Raw genomic sequence first — 10,797 nt, forward strand, 5'->3', positions numbered from 1 at the left:
CACCCTTCATACTCCCCTTAACCCACCCACATCCATCCAACTCTCTCCCTCTCCCTCTCCCTCTCCCCTTAACCCGCACACATCCTTCATATTTATCTCTTTCATATTTCCTTATTTTTAGTTCTGTCTTCCCTTTCTGTTCTATCTAAAACGACCAAACCAGACTCGCCAGCCAAGTTTTGGCCAAAACTAGATCTCGACCCAATAGAGAAAAGTGATCCTCTCATGCTGAGCTTCCTGTCTATGTAAGTGGGTTTCTTCAATTTTAACTTTTAGATTTGAAAATTTCTTAAGATTCAGGACTAATTCAGTTTTAACTTGGCATGTTGAAGATTTGGTTAGTGGTTTTGTTTGGGAGACTGAATTCAAGCTGAACTGTAAGAAAGTGGTTCAAATTCTTGGATTTAGGTAAGAACCCGAGAAACCCTAACCCTAAACGTAGCCCTCTTTCAATTTCTAAGAGCTTTGGCTTGTTTTTTGTGTGTTTTTATGTGAATTATTTGAAGGGTGGTGAGTTTATATAGGAAAATTTGAACTTTTTGCCTGGAATTTAAGTAAGTACAATTGTATGGAGGAATTGGTTAGGAGAGATTGTATATGTACCTGATCTCGGGTTTTTCAAACCACACCAGATCTGAATTAGAGTTCTTTTTGCGGCTTGAGTTTATATATTTTCATATATGAGTTATTGTTTATTGTTTCTTTTATGTATGCATGTCACAGTTTACTCACTTGGAGACTCGCTCCTATCGTACACAATTTTCATGTACCTCCATGTCTCTCTTGTTCTATCAATTTTTGTAGTTCTACATTTGTGTGTTCTATTTGTTGATCAAATTTAATGAATTAGATCGATGATTTTAATTTTTTATACTACTCATGACTTTGGCAATGAGAGGTCCAAATGCTGCATATATCATCCAGATTAGTTCGTTTTTGGAGCAAACGGAAAGATAATGTCATAACAATGTTGAATTGTTTTCTTGGATGGAGAGTTGATTGCCCTGTTTTTATGTGTTTGGTAATGTAGATACTGGAATGCGACTGTGGTGGAGAATACAGAGAAGATGGTAGGATCTTATCTTCCAGCAGATCAAGGCAGTTTTTGGTTTTGGCATTTAAGATATTTAAGTAGGGTTTCTCTTGCAATTGTAGAATTTTTTAATTTTGGAAGCATGAATTAAATGTTTGGGATTAACTTACAATGCTTCCTATCAAAACCAATCAAAACCATTTTCTGAATCTAATGTTACAATGTTGTTCACTCTCATTAATAAGCAAACTTTCATTATGATGAATTTTCATTCTTTCTCAAAATTTCAATAACTAAAATTCATGTGGCATTCAGTGTGAATTTTGTCGGATTTGTCTCATTGCATTGTATTGATTTCTTGTACTGTTACCATGTCCGTCAATTTTTCCTTTTTAATCCTAACTGTTTTCGCTTTCAAGGAAAAGAGGTTTCTTCCTTGATGCCTTACAGGAGAGCTGTGGTTTTGACAATTGGGGAAATAAAAGTCACTTATGAAGTATGTTTGTTACTTGTTTCATTATTAGCAAATGAACATAAATTTAATTTGTTGTCTTCATTTAACTTCTTGATGATCATGTTATGTTGATAATAAAAGTGCATGCAGAAGTGTGAAGATCGGATTTGAGTTTTCACTCCTTAAAACACTACGATGTCTAATAAGGAGTACGTTTCTTACTGGATGATTTTATTGTTAGAAATGAACATATGCTATTGTTATGTTGTAGCTTCTTAACTGTTTATACACAACTAATAGTGGGGAAGGATTTTAGAGGGATGAACTATATATTACGTTGGTACAACCTACAAGTACCCACTTAAGGGCTTTGTTGCAAGTTTTTAGTTGTAGTTAAGTGTTTAGGTTGCTCTTAGGAGAGATTGAACAGTGAGGAAACCTGCAGTCTTAAGAAACTAAACAGCTCCATGAATCTTATCTTTTCATATGGAAACATGAAAGACTTAACTAAAGCTGAAAATTAGATTTCAAAATACTTATATTAGCTTGTGCGTTGCAAAACCTATAAGGTTCTTAGCAGTTTCTATCTTTCTTAGAAATTAATGTCATAACAATGATTGTCCAAACTTTTATTGTTTTGTACATCTTGTTTGCTAGTAATGATGGTTTAGCTACTCAGTTTAGTTGCATATTTTGTTCGCTGTAATTTGGCATAACAAAGTAGCAATGCATCACTGCTATTGAGTTCTTAATGTCGATTGAAAGTTTTGGTCCTTGAACATGACTAGAAATAGGTCCTTTCATTTTATTTTTTTTTTCGTTTTCACTTTCATTTGGATTTTAGGAAGATGATTGCACCATCCACCAATTTGGAAAAATAGGTGAATCTTTGATATGGTAGATCTGGAACTTTTACGTATTGATTTTAACTAACTCCTTTTTAGGTGTAATTTTGGACTTATTTTGTTTTGAATTCGACTATATTTGTTATTGCTTCTGATGAGGTGCAAGGCTTGCTGGGGAAGATGCATCTGTCCTAAAATGTCTGCTTTGTTCTTTTTGCATTAGAGATGAGATATGTAACATTACAATATATGTTTCTGAGATTGAGAATGTGTTGTAGGCTTTCTACATTTTATGAAAATTAAAAAAAAAAAAAATACCTCAATTCAGTTTCAGTTTTTTAAATTTTGATTTTTTTTTAATATTTAATTCTTATGGGCACAATTATAATATAAGTGTCAATATGGCTAGAAAAGGTCTTCTGCTAAAGTTGTCAAAAACAGACACAAATAGTGGTCCTTGTGCCTGCTTCTTTGAGCACCAAACAATGTATTGTGCCCTTTTAGTAATGGTGACGCCCATAGAGGGCACAGATACAAACTTAGTTGTTGCACTGTTGCTATTGGTCTATGGGCACATATGTTGGTGCTCTGCGGCCTCAAAGGGCACAATAATTTATTGTGTGCAATGTCCATATTTTTTGTAGTGACCAGTCTTCAAGGAACCCTTAGCATTTTTTTTTACTTTAACTTTCAAATTACCACATTATTGATAATTCATTGTGAGGTTAAATTCACCCCCTCTCCCTTAGTATAGATAATATCATTTGTTCAAAAAAAAAATTCACTTGGGTAACGTGGCTACAATATTGCATGTCTTCCAAGTGTCTGGTTTACATAAGGCTGGTGAAATGGTCATTTCGTAATAGATCTAAAAACAAAAAGAGTTAAGTGAACAACTCAATGTTCAGGCTTCATCTCCTCTTAAAATATAACAAGCCTCTTCATATATTGAACTCCAATACAAAATTAGCAATGAAGATATACAATACTGAATCATGCCTTCAGGTACATCTACTATGTCATGCAAAAAGAAAACATCATTTGTGCAATTCACATAACATAATAGATGTAACTTGGAGGCACGGTATAGTAGATGTAACCTACCAAAAAATAAGCTCAGAATCCTCCATAAAAAAGATGAGTGTTGCCCTAAAATAAAATATGCCCTACAGCAGCTCAACAAATTGTCTTCATGGGCGATGGGCAGTGCAGTTGGTAGCTTCATGCCGTTGCATGTGTTGTAAGAGGTATTTGTTGATAGATTCATCCGGTATTTGTTGACATGCTCACCTGGAAGTTGTTGACATTTGTCGACAGACGTGCAATATGAATGGATAAATGACTCAGGCCCACCAAGTGCTCAATAAAATGCTTGATTGAAAAATTTTGCATGCTAATATGTTAAAAAAACCTTGCCCATTACGAACACTATATTTACTTGCTCACAAATATTTTGTTCTAGATCCGCCCTTCGTATGTATTGGGCTCTACAAATTGTGCATAGTGTGTATGCATCCATGAAAGGATAAGTGATCATATATTGGTTTCATTTTCTGTTTGGAAACATATGATATGATTATGCTTGTAAAATGCCCCCGTTTTGTTAGAAGGAATAAATATTTGCATATAAAATAGAAATTAAGATATTAGGCAATCGATTTTTATATTACAAATTAAACCCAATTCATGAACATATATAGTTTTATAATTAGACTTATATGTAGTGATATTATGTCCATCATTTGGGTAAGATATGTTATGACCTCTTCTTTTTATTTCTGCTTTTTTATTCTATTAGGAACAATGGAGTTCTGTTTTTTGGACAAAGGAAGATTGGGATTTTATTTTGTAATACAATGATATTTTTACACTAAGGATGAGAGATTAGGACTAAGTTATTCAATAAGGCAGTCATAATAATAAGCTGAGGGAGATGAAGAGGGTGCGTGTTTGTTTCTCTCTTGAAAACAAAAGAGAGTTCTTCTCAAGGCTGGAAAGAACTCACAAAAATCTAAAAATAATACTAGAAAGATCAAATTTTTAAATCAAATTTGTAAAAGCAATTTAAGTTTGGTCTCCCTAATTATTACCCATGATGCAAAGGAGGCTTGAAAGCAAAAATACTAAACTCTAATTGGGAAATGGTGTGAGTGGACTTATTTAGGACTTTGTTTTCACTCAAAAAAACTAAGCTCCACTTGCTCTCTCACCTTGACCAGCCACACAAGGCCTTGAGCCGATCTTTTGGGCCTCTTGGTCACTTAGATCAACTTGTAATATATAGGATTAATGGGCTTGGCTTGTTAGGACCAAATTTATTCCAAAACATTTTTCGGTAACGAATCTTAGACTAAACGAGATGTTAATTACGCCAAATAGAACTAAAAAGATATCAAGGTTTTCTCCAAAAAAATGTCATAATTGACGTGGCAGTTGAGTTATTTAACTTTTATTTATAGTCAAATTCCTTTTATTTATGTTTTTAATGCATGGGTTCCATTGACAACCAATAGGATGAAAAAGCCAAGCTCTATAACCCTCGAAAGAAGGTTATGATCCGCACTCTCTGAAATATGACTACTCTGGAAGAGACAGTGTAATGCCCCTGAAGAGGCAATAGATGTCCAAAGAAATGAAAATCTTATAAAAACTATGCATGCACATGCACATGAGAATTATGGGACCACCAATTGATATAACCAATGTTAATTTTGGTTTTACAGTAACTACTAGATTCATCAATGAGTTGTGTTGATATTGAGCCATGTTCTTTTGTTCATTGATGAAAAGAAAAATTACTAGCCATAATGGAGAGGCAATTCCATTACAACTAGTAAAGAACATAGAAAAATGAACCTATATAGTAAAAATTGCCGAATGATGTTAAACTCAGAAGGTTACATATGGCATTTGTAATACAATGAAACTCACATGATATGACACAAGGTTTCCAGTTGAAACCTGAAATCGTGATATACTCCTGTTTACATGATTTCCTATTATGAAATGTGTGATAACCCGTCCCTAATTTTACGATTTCATAAATTTTAAAAGACATATGACTTATACTTTTAGCATAATTGTGTAGTACTTGACGATACGAACGAGTGGGTATAAACGGATTCGAAATTGGAGCTATGTTGGAAATTTTACGGACTTACGAAGTTCAAGGCATTTTGGTAAATTCAGTATTTTAGATAAATTACCTTCTTCTTTTTTTTATTTTCTGTGAGGATTTTTCTGCATGGTGGGACCCACCCACGTGGGTCTCCTATCCCTTGTGTCCCCGTGTCACTATTCCTTCCATACTCTCTCAGTTCCCTCATCCCTCACCTCTCACATCTCTCCCTCAACTCTCTCGCTCGTGCTCCCATTCTGCAAGTGCAGAGAAACCTGCAACTTGACCATCACTCGCCGTTTCCGGCGAACATCACCACCCATACCTCCACCTCACACCGCTCCCTTCTCTCACAAACCCTCACATCTTTAATGCTATTTCCTCCATGCAAGCACCGAAAGGGTGCAATGACCTCGCCATTTTCTCCGGCGGGTGTAATTAGAACCCAACGAAACCAAGGTGAGCCTCGAGACCCTGAAATCCTTCTTATTTTAAAGCTCTTATATTGTTTTAACTTTAAAAATGAGTTTGGGGGACGATCTGATGCAGAAACACATGGGGAGGAAATTCCCATATTTTCTGGAGGATTTCGAGCCGTTTTCTGGCCACGGTCGAGGAAACCAAAGGTATATTTTGATTCCTTGTCCTCTGAGCTTCAATTTGATATATTGGAAGGCTAGGTTTAGTGGAGTTTTGGTGTGGTCGGATCTAGGTAGAATCCAACGGTTGTAGTGGCAACTGGCCGAAGAAGAAGAAGATAAGGAAAAGAAAAAAAAAGGGCCTTAAGCCCAAAACCGGGTCCAAGTCTTTAGCCCAACCGGATCAAAGCTTTGGGCTGATGTTTCAGCCCAACCCAGTTCCAAAATGGGCTCAAAATATTCCATGTGTTGACTTTTTTCGGAATTTTCTCGGAAACCCTACTAGGCTAATTTCAACTCCCCAAGTCCCTTTTTGACATCCGTTTAGTGAAATTCCAATGTTTTAGCGTAGTTAACCACCAAGGCGGCTCGGTTAACTTTTTAGGGTTGACCCTCTCGTTGACTTTTTACAAAATTTACTTGGGACCCTCCTTAGCGTATTTCAACGCCTTGATTCCAAATTCGCACTCCGTTTTCCCAAATTTAATTATTTTAGTGGGGTTTTACTAGTGGGTCCTAATATTTTGCTTAGGTGAGATTATTATTGGATACTTCAACTTTTCATGCCCAAATAGCTGCGACCTCGCAAGTAACTATGAATAGGTCTTTTCTTTTATATAGCATATATATATATATATATATATATATATATATATATAATCATTAGTTTCCATTTATACATTTCATAAAGAATTTTCTACAATACGCCTAGAATAGCATGACGCTTATAAGATTTAGCACATTGATAAAAATTATGAAGTTATGCCACGTCCTATGGGAAGCACAAGTATGAGTATTATTATTGATGCCATATTTATATTTATTGCTATGAATGATATTATGTGGATTAGAACTATCAAATCACTATGGCATGACTATATTTGTGTTATCTGCTCATCGTTTGCTGCACCGATGTTAGTACTCGCCCGGACTAGGGCCAGTCTTTCACGTGTATATGCACATCACACCATACGCTCACTTTGGATCCATTGTAAGTGCCAGTCTTGTCCTAGCTTACTATAGACAATTAGGACTCATATGTGATGCGCATAGCGCCAGTCTTCACGTGTATATTATTGTTACATCCAGTCCTGTTCATATCAGAATATCTCTACATGAACTCGTATGTTAGTATGTGTCGATGAGCACTTGATATGGTATGTTTACTTATGCGAGATTATGTGATTATGGACGTCATGCGCTTATTTACAAGATATTGTGCCGTAATGAATTCTTGAGATTTTGCAAGCTACGGTAAGTATTTTCTTACTATATGTAGTATGTATATTTTGGAAACTATACTTATTTTACTGCAAGGGGTTATTATGTTTTTGAAAAGGTTTTATAAAACTTTATTTTTAAGCCCACTCACCCTTGTTTTTCGCCTTTCCAGGTTTTAGCAGCTAAACTTTCATATCGACGAGTATACTTGGCAAATCTTGGTATAGGTGGGTTACCTTCGATGGTATAATTCTCATCCTACTTTAATGTACTTTACTTATGATCTATCACCACGTGTGAAAATGGGTTCATTTCTGCTCACCAATGCACTCTTATATTTATGCACTTTTAGGTTTAAATTTATTCACATTTTCACATCACTACACTTATGGCTTCATCACCCTCCTGGTGTCGGCCAGTACAGCTCGATTCGGAGTCCAGGTGGACTTTCCGGGTCAGGGTGTGTCAAAACGAGTTCATTTCATATGAATGAATCATATATTATACGAAGGTTTATAAGATGCATGAAGCATATCTCCATAAGTAATTCCCTCAGGTATACATAGAAGTAAATTTCTCTATATAAATTTCAAAAGAGAACATGTCATGAAGTGCATAAAATCCCTAAAGGATTCAAATTGCTAAAGTAAGCCCTGGAAGGGTAAAGCACAAATTATGTACTCTATACCAAGATGGTATAATTGCCCAAGTAAGTACTTTTATTATGATATTGTTGTAACATACTAAATCTCTTGCAAGAGTCAATGGCCTTAGATTGGAAATTCTGAAGAGTCTAGAAAGATTATAAAGTGTTGAAGGACAAATATTGTCTCAAGCTACATATTGAACATTATGCCAATACAATTCTTATCCATCAAAAGGTTTATGGTATTAAATAACCATGTGGATTGAAAATCATGAGTTGAACACTCAAATAACTAACCAATATTTAGATACTTAGAAAGATCATTCATCCTCGTGAGGGAGATGATGAATTGATATTTGTTCCAAAAGTACCATATCTTGGTAAAGTGTGTGCCTTCCTATATTTAACACAATGTATAGCTTTCAGTCAATTTGTTAGCGGGATATAGCTTCACTCCAACAATTCGACATTGAAAAGAGAATTAAAGATGTTTCGTAACAACAAACATGGGTCTATTATATTCCAAGAAACCCACAGATAACCAGAATCTTGTTGGATATGCATATGTTGGTTTTCTCTCTGATTCACATAAAGCTTGCTCACAAACTAGATATGTGTTCACTTAAGAAAATACAACAATCTCATGGTGCTTAAATGAAGATGACACAAGTTGCTACATCTTCAAATCACTCAGAAATATTTGCTCTCCTTGAAGCCAGTTGTGAAGGTTTTTTGTTTAAGATCAATGATCCATCACATTTAGAACCCATGTATGTTAAAAAACAAACACTACAACTATCATTCATGAAGATAATGCAGGATGTATTTCTCAAGTGAAGGAATGACTCATCAAAGGCAATAAGATTGAACTCATATCTCCAAAAAAATTATGTACATATGAGCTCTAGAAAACCAACGTTATTGAACTAAAGATAACATAGCAGACCGATTCTTCAAATCTCTGCCAAAGTTTATATTCCAGAAGTTGGTGCATGGTATCGGAGCTACATCAACTTAGTAGTCAGTTAAATTGAAGAATGTATGAATAAGGTGGAGATACTCAGCAGGGGGAACATCCAAGACACATGCATGTTGTACTCTTTTTCCTTCGTCTAGTATTTTCTCATTAAGTTTTTTTCTTGCAAGGTTTTAATGAGGCAACAAAAGCGCACTCAACACTATGTCAATGATCCAAGCAAAGTTGTACTCTTTTTCCTTCGCTATGATTTTTTCCCACTAGATTTTTTCAAGTTAACAAAGCAACTGATATTGGTAAATGACCATCCAAAAGAAAGTGTTGTAAAAGATGAGGATGGCACATTTGCAAATAAGGATGAACTTGAGGGGAAACCTATACTGGAAAACCTATATATAGGTGCTCATCTTATGCATGAAAATAAAATATAATGGAGTTTGCCTATTCTACTCCTCTTCAATTCTCTCTTTCAGTTTCTGATATGTGTTCGACAAGAAGTTACTAGAATATGAAAGTTTTATTATTTTAATTTGGTAAAAATGAGACGTCATTTGTCACATCACAGTCTCGACTCTGCCGTGGCACGATATTATTCACTTTATGCCCCGGCCACGCCCTTCACGGTCTCACAAGAGAACTTCTCAGTGGGTCACCCATTCTGGGAATGCTCTCCCCCAAACTCGCTTAACTTCGAAGTTCCGATGGAATCCGAAGTCATTAAGTTCCCAAAAGGCCTCGTGCCTTATGGAGGTGGGCATGTACATATAAGGCACGTCACCCCCTCTCCGTTGGTCGATGTGGGATGTTTCAATCCACCCCCCTTAGGGGCATGACGTCCTTGTCAGCACACTCGCACCGAATGGCAGAGTGGCTCTGATACCATTATGTCACAACCTAGTCTCGACTCCACCGTAGCACGATATTGTCCGTTTTTGGTCCCCGGTAGCACTAATCTTTTCAATCGCACTAGTGATCATTCTGAGTCGGGGTGTCATTGAGTGCAGGCTATGTCGTAAAATTGTAAAGTAAAGATGTTTTCACAAATGCTTTTTTTTAGTTATATATATATATATACACACACACACAAGTGTGCTTAATTTTAATTGTTAATTTTGTTTAATTTAGGTTTTTTTATTAACACTCCATAGATTATTGAAAACACTCCATATTTAAAATTTATCCCAACAATTCCACTTTTAACATTTTTTTGATGAATCCACTCCACCTCCCAAAACAAAAAAATCTCACAACCACACTCACCCTACCATTGTCGATGACTTTCTCTTTGATCAATTGAAATGTTGTCTTGATATTACGTTTCTTCAATTCAATCCATTAGATGTACTCGTATAAACTATTCACTGTTGGAAAATTAGGGTTTTGCTTTAGTTTTCACTATTTATAGGAGTGATTGTATTAGTTTATTTTAACAAGTCATTCACGATGTAGCCTTTTAGGGTTTTGTAGCCGTTTCGGCATTCTTTTTTGTTTAATAATATTCTTATTTCATAGTCTTGTTTGTTGTGCACTCTGATATTCAACTTGGTATCAGAGCCTAGGTTCCCAACGTTGCGGAGTGAAAGCCACCAGAGTAAGGGCCGCCGTGGGCGTCGGCTTCCGAAGGGTGGTGTAATGTTATGATCCCACATCGACTACACTTATGGGGGTGTAGCAATTCTTAAATCCTTGGGGTCATCCCACCTATTGGACTAGTCTTTTGGGTTGGGCTATTCCCTTGGGTTTGAGTACCTAACATTGGTATCAGAGCAGGTTCAATCCTTCGGGATTTTATCTGCTTGGTTGGGTTGGTATCTGTTTGTCAGTATGTATGTATGCTAGTTTATTGTCGTTGGTTTAGTTAGCAGA

General features: G+C 35.8%; 1 long non-coding RNA gene across 1 annotated transcript; it reads left to right on the forward strand.

The window, feature by feature from the left end:
* The first annotated feature begins 28 nt into the window (after positions 1–28).
* On the forward strand, positions 29–1,247 carry LOC139194453 (uncharacterized). Its single transcript, XR_011579294.1, has 3 exons — positions 29–245; positions 333–408; positions 1,031–1,247. It is a non-coding gene; the product is annotated as an uncharacterized lncRNA (long non-coding RNA).
* Positions 1,248–10,797: the final 9,550 nt, after the last annotated feature.

This window comes from Malus domestica, chromosome 03 (genome assembly GCF_042453785.1).
Source record: "Malus domestica chromosome 03, GDT2T_hap1".
Taxonomy (NCBI): Eukaryota; Viridiplantae; Streptophyta; class Magnoliopsida; order Rosales; family Rosaceae; genus Malus; species Malus domestica.